Source organism: Chrysemys picta, chromosome 14 (genome assembly GCF_011386835.1).
Source record: "Chrysemys picta bellii isolate R12L10 chromosome 14, ASM1138683v2, whole genome shotgun sequence".
Taxonomy (NCBI): domain Eukaryota; kingdom Metazoa; phylum Chordata; order Testudines; family Emydidae; genus Chrysemys; species Chrysemys picta.
The window spans coordinates 16,282,416-16,297,397 of record NC_088804.1 but is presented as its reverse complement, the minus strand read 5'-3'; the positions used below and the strand labels follow the sequence as shown (position 1 = coordinate 16,297,397).

At 38.6% G+C, this 14,982-nt stretch overlaps 1 long non-coding RNA gene across 1 annotated transcript; it reads right to left on the bottom strand.

Moving 5' to 3' along the window:
- Positions 1-720: 720 nt before the first annotated feature.
- On the bottom strand, positions 721-13,004 carry LOC135975602 (uncharacterized). The gene is made up of 3 exons (XR_010592549.1): positions 12,897-13,004; positions 11,168-12,608; positions 721-4,986 (listed from the first exon to the last, which is right to left on the bottom strand). It is a non-coding gene; the product is annotated as an uncharacterized LOC135975602 (long non-coding RNA).
- Between the last annotated feature and the right edge of the window lie 1,978 nt (positions 13,005-14,982).

The following is a 14,982-nucleotide window of genomic DNA, read 5'->3' as shown; positions in this document are numbered from 1 at the left end:
ATAATGAATGAATTGTATTCATACGCTAAAGTCTGGGAGATCAGATTTGTCTGTTTCAGTTAGCTTTAACTACCTGGTTTAGTTAATGCTCCTATTTCAGCAATACTAAAAATGAAAAACACACTTTGTTTACAGAAATGGCAGAGATTTTTTTAAAATGGTTTTATGTTAAAATACCAGAACAAAAACAACCCCAAACCTCCTTTATCTACTGATTTTTAAAAAAGTATTTAAATTAGTGACATTTCCAATGCTGTAGATTTATAGAATTTATATGTAAACAGTATAAATCCATGTTGCTATTGTAGGCATATGCAGTGCAAACATTTTATCTAGACCAAAGTTTGTCGACTGAATCAGTTCCTTAGCACATTGTACTTGATGCTGTGTGTCACCTGTCTCTTGTTTGTCTATAGATTAGCACAAAAATGTCATTGCAAACTAAGTGAATAGGGCACAGACTAAGCACCTGCCACTTTTAAAACTCTTTAGAAGACTCTCTTGTTTATTTTGTAAGCACCCAGGGGTGCAGTTAAATAACTGCATTGAGACAAACAATACTGGTGATGATTAAGGAGGCTTTTCACATGAAAATTCACTTCAGAAAAAATGTTTTGCAGATGCACTGAAGAAAACTGTATCACTAAGAAGCACTCAAAATACTTTGGTGGACCAAAACACCTTTATTTTTCTCCTGGCAATCTGCCAAGTTCACTGTCGGCTTGAAAAGAATTCTATAGCTGGAGGCTAAAGCAGAAACAGCAATGATTTAAAAGAGAATTGGCTACAGTAAGAATGATAATGCACCATATCGTTAAAATGCAACCGGCATCTGAGCCTCCCTACAGCTCTTGAAAATGTGCTTACTCTTCAACTATTCACAGCAAAAGATGCAGAAACAATTGAAATCACAAGATATTAAAAAAAATGTATAAATAACTTAGAAAAGAAGTACATGTAGAATCATTTGCTAGTTGTGCTTTTACAATAATGATGCATTAAACATGGCTAGATTACAAAGAAATGGATATGGAAATATATAACTACATTTAGCGCCACATTCATTTACCTCAATTAAACATATACCAAATGAATTAATAATGAGAGTCCACTGACTTTAAAGCCTTATTTAATCTGAGAGCCTAAATACATATCTAAATGTTATAGGCCTGATAATATTCACATTTTAATACTTGGAGTCTCATCAGCTATTTTCTAAATTGTTTGGGAAATTAGACTTAAAATCTTTGCATCAAAACCTTGAATAGTGGTCTCTCGGTAGCTGTTTTTCAAGAGTAAGAGTATTGTAGACTATAACTCTGTTTTTGCTATGAAAGAAGAGTTTATAATGGCCTTCAGTGACTTTACATAAGCTATATCTGAATATTAAACTATCTTAAAGAGATAATACAAGGATCTGATTTAGAAAATTGTGCAGTTGTTTTTGTAGGTCTATAAGCAAAACTGGTGCACAACTGGATGTCTAATTTACACATGACATTTCATTGCACATACAATATACCGAATTAGACAATTATTCATCTGTACAAGCAACCGTGATGATTGTGACCAGTTATACAACTAAATATCCCAACAATATAGATCTTGCACTAGGCATTTACATTTACAGGTGCCATAGCAACATGATTACAAGTTTCCTTCAATTTGTAGAGCTGAGTAAATAATTAACAGTGAATAACTTACTAGACAAAATTAGCCTCTTTTTTCTGCTCATGACATATCCATGAGCAAATTTTATTTTTCTCCAATGTATTCACTATTCAAATCAAGTAGAGACACACATCTTCTCCCAAGATTGGACCATCATGCATTATAATTCCATACAAGAAGATATGCAGGATGTGGAAACCAAGCAAGGATATGGAAAACCAAGCCCTTGACATGGTGAGACCTGGGGATTATGGAATACTCTTATTTAAACATTTCAAAATATTCTCTGGTCCAGGCCAAAAAGAACCTACCACTCATATAGGATTTCTGATCACCACAGCTGTCAGTTGTGAAAAATTGACTTTGGTTAAAAGCAACAAAACTGGGATTTTCAGATGAGGCTAAGGGAGCTACCATATTTCTAATACTCAGTCACAGAACTACTATTTCCTTTAGCTGTACCCCTATGAATGCTGTTGAAAAAGCTTGGCTGGTAGTAAAATATTTATCTCAGTCACAAGAATGAGAACAATTCAGTTACCTTAGAATAATCAAAAGTCATTGAATTTTTAGTGACAGCTACAGACCTGGAATCTTCAAATCTCCCTTCTTGCAGGAAGTCAAGTGTCTTAAACAGGAGCTGAATATTATTCAATGGGATCTACACTGCAGGGCTAATGGAAACTGAATGCTTCAGGCCCATACATTTAGTGGACAAAATTCCAGTTTCATAAACACTAGTGGTGAGAAATAGAACAGTGATGTTAGAACCAATAGCTCTCAGGCAATTATGTTAACCATAAAATGAGGGAAGTGGAAAATTTGATATAATTTCTCCTTTCATATCTTTTGTATGGGTATTATAATCCTTTGTATTGGGGTATTCTCTGGAAAATCTTAAAAAATAAGAATTTGTGGCAACAAGCAGAAAAACGCTAAAGTCACAAGCTTAAAAGTAAATAAATAAATTCTAAATTCTCAGGTTAAATAAAAATATACTTTATGCAGTATAATATGCCATCATAAGCATGCTTTAGTGCAACGGGAAAATACTATAATTAGGAAGATTTACATTTTTAGGCCTCCAACTTCTTACGCAGTAATTGTTCCATCCTCCAATACCTAGAAGCCTAGTCAGAAACTGGACGCCCTATTATTATGGACCGAGTTAACAAACACGTCTCACATGGGCATGTTCCTTAGAACATCGGTATTCATTTGATGCCTCCCTTCATTTTGCTCGTCTATTCTCGTCTGGTTAGCAGGCAGAAAATTGAAATTCTCTAAGCACTTGGTTGTTGTGAGCTACCCTGCAAACTAGTTGACATTTTTGGGAGCCTTCCATTTGAAATGCAGCCGTTTCTCTAACAGGATGTAGTAATACTGACTATAAGTCAATAATAACTCAACAAACGAAAGTTTAGGATATGTTGACTAAAGCCAACAGAGCCTTTACTGGTAAGGTACAACTTGAGGGTAAGCGCCCAGCCACACTGAAGCAAACAAAGGTTTGGTCAAGGCATCTTGAGACTTTAATCACCTTGCTGACAATTACCATCATATCGCAAGCCTTTTTCCTTCACAAGGGAAGGTTATTGGAAAAACTGGTTTTGACCAATTCCACCTCTCCTTGGATTCCACCAATTTCTTTGATCTCTATCCATATGGGACCTGACAGGGGAACTGAACTGAGTCTATAGTGGTGAATATGGATGAGACTTTAGAGCGGATAATTATAAAACATCCATATTGGTTTTATTAAAGCTATCAGCAGCTCCTGACACCAAAGATTACAGGGCTTTGATTCAACATTGACATCACTGATATCATTAAAATATAGACAGCACTTTTATACCATTGACACCGTCGACCACAACCTTTTGATTTCATTGTCGACTTGCCTTTGAGATCTAGCAGCAGTGGATAGACTGCCCCTTCCTGTGTATTCTCTCCTCCCCCACAGCAATAGCCCAAAAGAAAGCCCTGGGGGGGGGGGGGGTTGATCTTTCTCCCTGTATGTGAGATCAGAGAGGGTTCCATTTTATCACTCCTACTCAGTGTGTATTAGCCACTAGGGGAGACAGAGACATTCTGCTGCTAATACTCAGTTCTAGGTCTCCTTTATATTAAACCTGGATTCTACCATCTGATTGCTTCCCCACTGTCTGATAGTTATAGGAATCTGGATGAAAATGAACTGGTTCTGACTTAGCCTGGATAAGACAGAGCTTGTTACCAGGGAAAGCATTTAAAGGAATAAGAAAAGGCAGCTTCCTCATCCCCTATTATCAAAGTCTTTCATAGATTCATAGATTCTAGGACTGGAAGGGACCTCAAGAGGTCATCGAGTCCAGTCCCCTGCCCTCATGGCAGGACCAAATACTGTCTAGACCATCTCTGATAGATATGTATCTAACCTACTCTTAAATATCTCCAGAGATGGAGATTCCACAACCTCCCTAGGCAATTTATTCCAGTGTTTAACCAGTTAGGAACTTTTGTCCAAAACTAATGTCCAACCTAAACCTCCCTTGCTGCAGTTTAAGCCCATTGCTTCTTGTTCTATCTTTAGAGGCTAAGGTGAACAAGTTTTCTCCCTCCTCCTTATGACACCCTCTTATGACCCACAGCTGCTCCTGGACTCTTGGAAATCAGTAGTGCCTCCTGATGCTCCTTATCTGCTTCTGGGTCAGAGACTCCAGCCTGGCTGTCTAATGCAGTCCTCACAGTGGTCATGTACACCTTTGTCATCTGTGAACTTTGCTGTTAAGAGCTCCACCTGGGGTTACCCTTTATATTTTACCCAGGAGCTGCAGAATACAGCTTACACTCCCCCCGCCCCTGAGCAATGTGGGCCAATGTGAACACAAAGCACCTGCCCTTTAGTGTTCATTGGCTTCCTACATGTTTCCAGCAGGCACATGAGAGCACTGAAGATTATCTTTACATGCCTGAATGATCTGGGAACCAGTTACCTGAGAGACAGACTCTCAAGCCAACCCAATAGTTGAGACCCACTGGAAAATTCTTACCGCTGCTCCATGAACATGAACACGCTATCTCCAAAGGTCAGGGGTTATTTCTGGTGAGGTTCCTACCTTTGCCCTTTGCTCCCTTTAGCAGCCCAGTAGAGTCCTAAATCCCAAGACCTCCAGGACACAAGACATAATGTGTTTAGTCTAGTTGGTGTTTGATTGACTGATCTTGTTTTCCTTCTCAATTTTTGTTTTTACAAGTAACATACATAGCATGTATGTTCTGTTCAAGCCTTTGCAATTCAGTTCCTTGTCATCACAACAATTCGATATTAGAAAGCTGAAATCAGTAAACAGAAAATAGTAGTGCAAAGAGTTAAAAGTACATTAATATTATATCTCTCAAATCTTAAAAGCTGAACAGTAAGGGTCTGCTTCCATTTCTAATGTATAGCCTCAACCCAAGATACATTTGTTCTGGGCTTCCAGGGAAATATAGCCACACCAGACATCTTAAGTAACCTTCCCAAAAGTATGACTAAGGCATTAGAATGGGAAACAGGAAACTTGGGTTCTATTCCCAGCTCTGCAACAGACTTGGGCCTTGTAAACTCAGCCAAAGTTACTTAATCTGAGCCAATATCCTTTAAAGGTCAGTGGAAGAATTCCCACTGTCTCCAGTGGGCTATGGATTGTGTCCTCTATGCTTCAGTTCCTCATCTGTGTAAGGGGATAATAGTGCTTCCCTGCCTCTGAGGGATGTTGTGAGAATGGTGTATGATCTCATTGCCTCACAAACAAGTACCTAGATACATCAATAGACAATATTTATCATTAGTATTACAGAAGAAAATGTATACTTCAACTGAGATCCAGGCGCTGTTGTGTTAGATGCTATACAACCATATAGTCACACACAATACTGTCCCAAAGATCTTACAATCTAAATAGACAGATAAAGGATTACTATCCCCATTGTACAGTGGGAAACTAAAGCACAAAGAGATTACTTGACTTGCCCAAAGTCTGAGCAGAACCAGAAATGGAAACTTGATTTTCTGAGTCCAGCACCTTAATTACAATGCTAACCTCAATGCCATTCCAAACTGGGTTTGTAAACTGGCACACCTGTTTGCCTGTTTGCTACCTGTCATTAAATTGAGTCACTGAACCTACTACTACATGCGCGCACACACACACACACACACACACACGTGAGGAAAACCATTACAACTATTTCTGATTATTTTTATTAAAGCCCCATTTACCTGGAAAGATTTTTTTTTAAAAGCTTGTGTGGTGTTGATTTGTTTTGCTTTAACAAAGTTTCATTGTTGCTAAATGTCAGTAGAGTCAACTGGTGCCAAACTTCCACTGTGTCACCTGCTGAAATGACCAGTTGGCTCCTTTACACACAGAATTAGAATATTCCTCCCAAAATGAAGCTAACTATCTTCCCGCACAGAGATATCCATAATTAGGCAAAATGAGAGATGTGATAAATTAAGCTGGTACCTCTTCATTCTGTATGTTATACAACAAATACTGAGAATCATTTTCAAACTAGAAAATCAGTTCTGGGATATTGTGTCTTTTTAGATGTCCAGAGGGGATACAGCTCTGATAAATCTAACTGGATTTTACCACAGCTCCTTATAATGTGCCTGAAACCACTTTCACCAGTAATAAAAAAATGTACACTTTATAAAGACAGCTTAACTATGAACATATTGGCTAGTATAACGTCTCAAATCTAAATGTGTCATTGTAGATTGAGTCATTTTATATCTCCACTTAGGTGTTAAAAACCCCCAGAAACGGTGGGATCAGAATAGGAAAAAGAAGCAATATGTTCAGAATAAAATGTAGTTATTCAGAAATAAGACCCGACCTCTTCGTCCACCTCTCTCTCTTTTTCTTACATCAGAAAGTAGGTAGATTTGGACAGGCAAGAAAACAGTGTAAAACTTTTTTCTTTAGACAACTGTGAAAATATGTGCAAAAATGTCTTCAGTCATTTGGAAGCACTGTGAAAACACAGGTTAAGAAAAAGTAACCCATGCCTTCTGTGCAATAATAGCGAATCTTTGTTCTTTTGAAAGCATATATCTATTACTGGTTTCCTTTACAATGTTAAAGAAATTAAATGGTCTGCTGATTAGAGCATGGAACTAGAAATTAAGAATCATTGGGCTTTATCACTGATTTGCTGAATGACCTTTGGCACTTCACTTCTCCTTGCCTCACTTTCCCCATCTTATAAAATAGAGATATTTACTTCTATAGCAGTGAGACAATTAATTTTCATCACAATGATTCCCTCTGGGCTTGGAAACAACTAATATTTGTAAAGTACTTGGAGATACTTGGATGATGGATGCTACAATTTACAGACTAGCCCTTATCCATTCCCCCTCACTCTCCTCCTACTGGGAAATGTCACAAGAAAACAAAAGTATAAAGTTCCATAAATCACTGGATACAAAGAAAAGGGTGTTTTCTTAGTATGATACGGGTAATCGGCTATTCAGGAAAAATATAGCCATTTACAAAAACACGGAGGAGCCTTTATTTTTCCCTTGGACTTCTTAAACATTATCAGGGTAACCCCACAAGGCATTCTCCTTATTCACTAGAAAAACATGGTTCAGTAGACAAATACAATTTGTCTTCTCTGCTGGACTCTGGTCTATATCCTTCAGAAATGCCATTTTAATAAGTTTTGGCATGGGTTATTCTCCCCACCCCCTTTATTTATTATAGCCGCAGCCAGGGCCGGCTCCAGGGATCAGCTTACCAAGCAGGTGCTTGGGGCGGTCCCTCCGGAGAGGGGCGGCACGTGCGGCAATTCGGCGGACGGTCCCTCACTCCTGCTCAGAGCGAAGGACCTTCCGCCGAATTGCCGCCGCAGATCGCGATCGCGGCTTTTTTGTTTGGCTGCTTGGGGCAGCCAAAACCCTGGAGCTGGCCCTGGCCGCAGCTACAAAATTAATTACTGGACTTCAAGGGTGGGTGGGGACAATCACACAATACTAGGGCCCAACTGACTTGTCTGGGACTCTGTGGGCATTGGGTCTGCATGCATGGGCATTACTGCAGAATCAGGGCCTGAAGTGCTACCAAATAACAATGACTACTACATTTGTCCTATAACGATGTATATCCATGTTATATCCTAAATATGGCTCTTTGCCGTTCACCTCAGTAGATAGGTTAGAATGCAGCCCAAAGTGTTCAAAAGAATCAAGGGAACATAACTACAGCAGATGAAGATGCATTCCAATTTTTCCTCTCTCTCTCAGCCCCCCCTTACCCTAAGACAAGTAATTTTGGAGATCTATGGAATGTAGAGCAGTTAATACAGACTTCGAAAGATTGACATGGCACTTATCTAAATTGATACTGAGATTCCAGGCTACCTATTGCACTTCAGTTGATAGGAACTTCAGAAGCTCAGAGTCAAAACTGACTTCAGAAAACCACAACAGTACATCTCACCTTTTCCCTGATAGAAACTGTAAGGTACTATGCCAAGGGCATATCATCCAGACTTTTCCATTTCAGCTGAAAGAAAAACCACTATCTGATAAGCTAACATGATAAATGTTCCAGGGACTGCACAAATGAGTAGAAAAACCCTAGAGTTTCTTTTTTTTTGTTCAAAAACTTTTTTTTGACTTGAATTAAACCTCATAAATTCCCCTCATGTTAGTAGTTCATTTTGCATATGTGATTACATTTTATATACATTTTAAAAGGTTATTTTACACACACACACACACACACACACACACACACACACACACACACACACACAGAGAGAGACAGAACTCAACCTTTGCAAATAGTCTGAACATTCTGATCAAGATATAAACACCCAGTAATAAAGGTTTTTGCATGTCTACATTAAATATTATCCAGAAAGTATTATCTTTTTCAACCGAAGTTGTTAAGAAAAAGGCATGTTATTCAAGATGAACTTGAACATAATTCCATATGATAGAGAGAAAGATGGCAAGCTTTCCAAAACTGTCCAAGCTTTTGCAAGTTCTAATATAGACACTAGGAACAAAATGGGGAATTAAATCTAGGGTAAAAAACAAAACAATCCCCAATTTGATGACTATAAAGTACATACTTTACCCAATCTCTGCTTTACTTCAGTTCATTTGTAAAAGTAGAGCCAAAAAGATTACTGGAATTCATAAAAAGCAACACGTGGAAATCAGGAGATAATTTCTTAAGACCACCTACATGCTAAGCTGCACAGGTTCTAAGAGCCATCAGCTATTCACTAGTCCTTCATTTTTCCTGCAAAAGGTGTTGAACCATATCAGTATTAAATATCATAAGGGTTTATTGTCACTTCAAAGCATGTGAGCAACTCTGGAGTTCTGTGAAGGGAGAATAGAGCCCAGTATCACAGATTCATCAGTGGAGCAGTAAAGATTATAGACTGATCTGATTTTGTTTTAATTCAAACTTTGGTAATAGTTATATTTGAAAATCTCCTGAGCTTTTATTCCCCCTAGAGAATTGTGTGAAGCATGTACATCACCCCAAGTATCATTATTTCCATAGCCATATTCTTTTGACAAAGGAAAATTCTCTGTGACAAAACAGACAAGTAGTTGGATAGATGACATACGAGTGATATGTTAAACAAATCAGGTAAGGAAGGCATTGAGTAGAACTGTAATCTACGTTTCATGCATTTCAGACAATATTTTAAATTAAGTTCCATTTCTTTCCATTGCAGTCTTCTTGAATCTCAGCAATTACTGTACATCTAAAAGCAGTGATGGATGAACCACAAAGGCTCGGTAGCTATGGTTTTGTTCAGAAACACATTTAAAACCTGCCATTTCTAGGCAGCAATTCTCGATTTCAGCTTGGCCAGAAACACAGTGATACATAGCATTCCTTTCACCATTTTAAGTTTGTTGTGCTTCCAATCCAAGCTGAAAATTAGTGGATTTTTTTTTCTAAACAAAAACAAAAATGCAACCAACCTTTTTAGTGTGTTTTGTTGAGTTTTAAGTCTAATGCCCATTGGGGAGATTCCCATTGAGTTCAATGGGCACTGCACTGGCCCCTAAATGATGGTTCTAGTTGGTTTTATCTGAACAAAATGGCAACAAAGGGCAAAAGCAAAAGGGCCACAAAAATGATTAGGGGTATGGAACGGCTTCCATCTTAAGATTAATAAGACTGGGACTTTTCAGCTTGTAAAAGAGACAACTTAAGGGAGGAGATGATAGAGGTCTATAAAATCATGACTGGTGTGGAGGAAATAAACAAGGAATTGTTATTTACTCCTTCTCATAACACAAGAACTAGGGGTCACCAAATGAAATTAACAGGCAGCAGGTTTAAAACAAAGGAAGTATTTTTTCCACACAACACAGAGTCAACCTGTACAACCCCTTGCCAGAGGATGTTGTGAAGCCCAAAACTATAACAAGGTTCAAAAAAGACCTAGATAAGTTCATGGAGGATAGGTCCATCAATGGCTATTAACAAGGATGGACAGGATTGACTCAACATGGGAAACCTCACCCGGCCCGGATATGGAAAGGATTGACAGACTTATAGCTCTTTCTCGATTCTGTGGGTGGTGGTGCATGGCCGTTCTTAGTTGGTGGAGCGATTTGTCTGGTTAATTCCAACAACGAGGATGAGCAGGGATGGTGTCCTTAGCCTCTCTTTGCCAGAAGCTGAGAATGGGCAACAGGGGTTGGATCACTTCCTGATTACGTGTTCTATTCAATCCTTCTGGGGCACCTGGCATTGGCCACTGTCAGAAGACAGGATATTGGGCTAGATGGACCGTCGGTCTGACCAAGTATGGCCATTCTTATGTTCTTAACAAGTTGATCCATCCCTACCTTAAAGTTTCATAATTCACAAGCAGATGCACCCTGTGCCATACTTCATTGATATACATTGACAAGGAAAACCAAGTTCAGATTCTTAGAAACAGCTTCTTTCTAAAGTCCTTTATGCAAGAAAGTAGCATCAGTTGATCCATAGCTGCAGTTTGGATAATAAGGACAAAGACTAGGACAAACAGAGAAAACTAGAAAGGGAATCAATACACTTCAGCAGTAACTGGGAGAAAAGGGATCATGATAAAGGTACTATGTGTAGTTTTACAAGTAATATAATACAGTTCTCAAAACTGAAGCAATGATTCATTCTGTACTGGAAATCATTATGCTTAAATCTTATGATGCGGGTCAGGCTTGTAAACTGCTAGAACCAAATTACATTCCAAAAGGGTGGGTGGGAGCAGATTTGAAAGAGGAAACCAACATCCATTAACTGAAGTCTTGTGAATACAAAGCTCCCCAAAGTCAGACAGAAAACCAGCTGAGCCTTTTTCCTGTTCTTAGTGAAATTCAGAATAATCCAGCATAGAAAGAGAAGCATTATAGAGGCTAGTGTAACTTTATTGTGAACATAATAATCTTTCACTATCAAATGTGACATTTTTAGAAGCAAGATTAAATGTCACTCACCTTAAAAAGTGTTTAATGATTAGTCTCCATCCAGCTCCCAGGGAAAGAATGTCTACATTCATCTCAATGTTTTTGTTTCCTTTTTGCTATACATTCTATTAGAAAACCATGGGCAGTCACTGAGACGGAATTTAACTTCTCCGGATATGTATTCTGCTGGTGCTCATATATGGAAGTCAGTTGATATCTCAAGTGACCAAGATGAGCGGTCTCTGTTCAGAACAATGTTTCCTGATTTAAAACCCTGGGCTCTGGTTACTTCTGAACTCAGAGATAGGTATTTGATAAGTGAAATACTGCAAACAATTCTGCCACCACAGCCTGTAAAACAGAACACCTCCAAAATCTTTCAAAATTTTCCAAGATTTTTGTAAGAGACTAAAATAGCGATTTAGTTGCTTTTCGAGTGTTATAATGGCTTTTGAAATGTACTGAGGTATTTGGTTTTGACATGAAAAATCTCTATCGGTCAGGTATCATTTCCAACTATATTGGAAAATAGATGCAAAATAACTTGGTTTGAAAGGACCTGATCCTACAGAGGTCTGGACAACTTCAATCGCCACTGAAATCAATGGCTGTTATGTGAAGACACTTAAGTCCCTTGCAAGATTAGGACCATAGCCAGGCCCTCAACCAACCTTCCTACCCTGGGTTCAGCGAAGGCAAACTGACTAAGCTGCTTTTATAATCTTCCAGATCCCACAGTACTTTGCAGCACAGGAGCAAAAACCATTAAAAAATGCTGAATTCGTCTTTCATTTTCCTTTTAAATTTTTCTTCCTAACTCTCATAAGAGGAAGGAAAATCAAGTCTTTTTGCAATGTGCAGAGTTGGAACTCCATCCCCTTCCCTTCCTCCCTCTCTCTCTCAAATTAGCTAGGAGCAGCTGGCAGCCCTGAGAACGGACGGCCCAATTTGAATCACTGTTGCCCTGCCCCTCGCACAGTCATTTTTACCAGTGCACAGTGAGTGGAAAATGCTACCAAGGTACAGGACAACAGTGAATCAGGTCCATGATATGCTGGCAGGCACTCTTCTAAAGAAACCATGGAATTGGCATCTGCAAACATAAGACTTATCTTGTCTCCAGGACCCTCCCAGCTGGACCCAATGCTTATTTGCCTACCAGACTTGTCGTTTTTCTTCCAGACAACAGGGCATTCCTAGCCTGGAAATTGCTGTTCATACCTACCCCAGATTTAAAAAAAGAAAAAAAAAAAAAAAAAACCTTCATTCCTGCGTTCTTTAACAAGAGGATAACACCATATGGAAATCTCTGAGACTCTAATTCCTCTGTTCTGTCTTCCTGGGAATTGCAAACAGATTTCCATGAGTGTGTGGACAAATTCTTTCACGGTCACTCCTTATCAGGTGGTGGGAGTCTGAGCAGGTCAGATTATTGCAGAGCAAGAATTCAGTTTTCACTTTAGCTGATTTCCTAAAAAAGAGGCATCAAGAAGAAAAGACAGACATGATTGGGGGGGTGGGGCGGGGAGGAAGACATACATTACCTTAGACTTGATTGGTTTGGTCTGACTTTGGTCAATTTTTCCTTGTCAGATGAATAAATTACAGCAAATATCACAGCAACACACCAACTTCGTACCCCAGGACTGGGAGGAGGGGAATCTTTTTTATTATTCTTAACTAGCTGCAAAAATTCTACATTTCACTACAATTAAACATTAAAATGAAGGAAGAGAATAACTTGAAAGAAAATACTTACCATGAGTACAGATTCAACCACATTACCAAACCAGGAGCTGAAATAAAATCAAAGAAGTCATCTAGTCTGTGTCTTCCCTCTAAGAAAAGTCAAATGTTTATATATTAGTTTGAAAGTCAGGCACCTCCAGTAGCATATCACTATCACATCATAGGTTATATTGGCTTCCTGCTCTCACATCTCACAAATTAGAGAGGAAATAAATGCCTTTTAAGTAGTTGCTTATTGGGAATTTGGAAGTATATAAAGCACATCTGGTTTGCCTTGATAGCTGCTTCAGGATAAAGCCTGCTTAGAACTGTAGAGAAAAGCAGACTTCATAGGACTATGAAAATATATTGGCTATATCAGGCATCATTTTCTTTTAGTTCACTACATTAAAAAATTAGAGTCCCTGTTGTTCTATGTCCTATCGCCTGCTGTTTGTCAACCTCACTTACTATGGGCCTGGTCCAAGGTTCATTGCAGTTAATGGAAAGGCTTCTATTAAGTTTAATGGGTGTTGAGTCAGGCCTCACAGTTACAGCAGTTGATCAGCAGAGCAATCATCTTCAGACTTTACAAAGAAATTCATTTCTAGACAGAGAACGAGAATGAGAAATTTCAACCCTCAAAATAGTTTTTGTTGGAGATGTTACAAATCCAAAGAAAATATGATCTCAAAAAGAAAAGCACCTTCTTAACTACATAGATAGTGAAACACCCGAGAAAAAGTTGGTCTTGTGCCAGTTTTATGTATTCTTCTTAATACCCTCCATACTTATCTAATAGGTCATCAAAGCAAAAATCACCAGATATGTTACCACCAGATCCCTTCTGATTTTCTGCCTTACCTTTGAGTTACCATATATCTCTAAAGAACACACACACACCCCACATACACGAAGAACAAATAATAGACACTCCTGAAAAGTAACTTGAGAAAACCGGTTTTACTAATAACAGCCTCAACCACACTGTTAAATAAACACCCCGCACTGTTGTCATAACAAGAAACGAAGAACCTGAAACTGTTACACATGTAGAAACTGTGTGGTATGGTACAAAAGGCTATAAATCTATCCCTTCCCATCTGTCACCTGATTGCAGACACTTTTTAAAGTATCAGATAGTATCTCAAATGCAAGGGAAGTAAAAGTGAGCTCTCAGTGGCTATGTCTACTGCAAATGTAACGTACCAGCTAGTGTGCATGTCTACCACTGTCCTCTACTGGACGGAATCAAAAAACTGTTTAAATGTATGGCATAGACCCTATACAGCTGAGAATTCATGGAGATTCTCCTTTGTCACAAGTGATAGGGACCTGGGCTTTTACAGCAGGAGGATCAGAGTTCTGTTCCCACTGTTGCCAGGATGTTCTGATTAGCCTCAAGTCAGAATGGTTTTTTTTTTTTTTTTTTAAACAGATGGAAGGAAGAAAAAGAAAAGTGACTGATGACTGAAAAGTTCAACTGGAAAAGTACCACTGCTAAAGAAAAAAGTCTCTTCCGGGGCTCAACAAGCAAACAAACAAACAAACAAACAAACAATCAAGATGACGGAGCCACATGTCAAAGTCATCCATGGATCAAATAGTTCAAAATTCTATCACAACATTATTTCAGGCGGTAGAACATCCTCCTGAGCAGCTGTTTGTGCCAGAAGGTAAATGCCAAATATGACAACAGTATAGCCAGTGGGTGGGTTTTTTGTTTTTAATTATATGTATTTTATCTGTTTAATATTATAACAAGATTAAGAATATAGCAAGATCCTAGGAGACATTTGCTGATCAGTTATTTCCTGCATAATGTAACAATGGTAACTTGCACTTCAGCAGGTTACTGTGCAGTTCTCCACATCTGGAGTCAGAAGATTTTTATTCGTAGCTTGTCGTTTATTTGAACGAATCACGTTACACATCCGTAGTAGAAATGTGAGCAAGAACATTGGCCACCCTGTGTATCCGAACCTCAGTCTGGAAAGAAAATAAAAAGTGCCCTTAAAACCAAAGGTGAGATTAGTACGTCATGCTGCCAGCAAAGCTGCAGTAGCTTCTAATCCATCCTCAAGACTCCAACCTCTGCAGCATTATTTAAAAGGGAA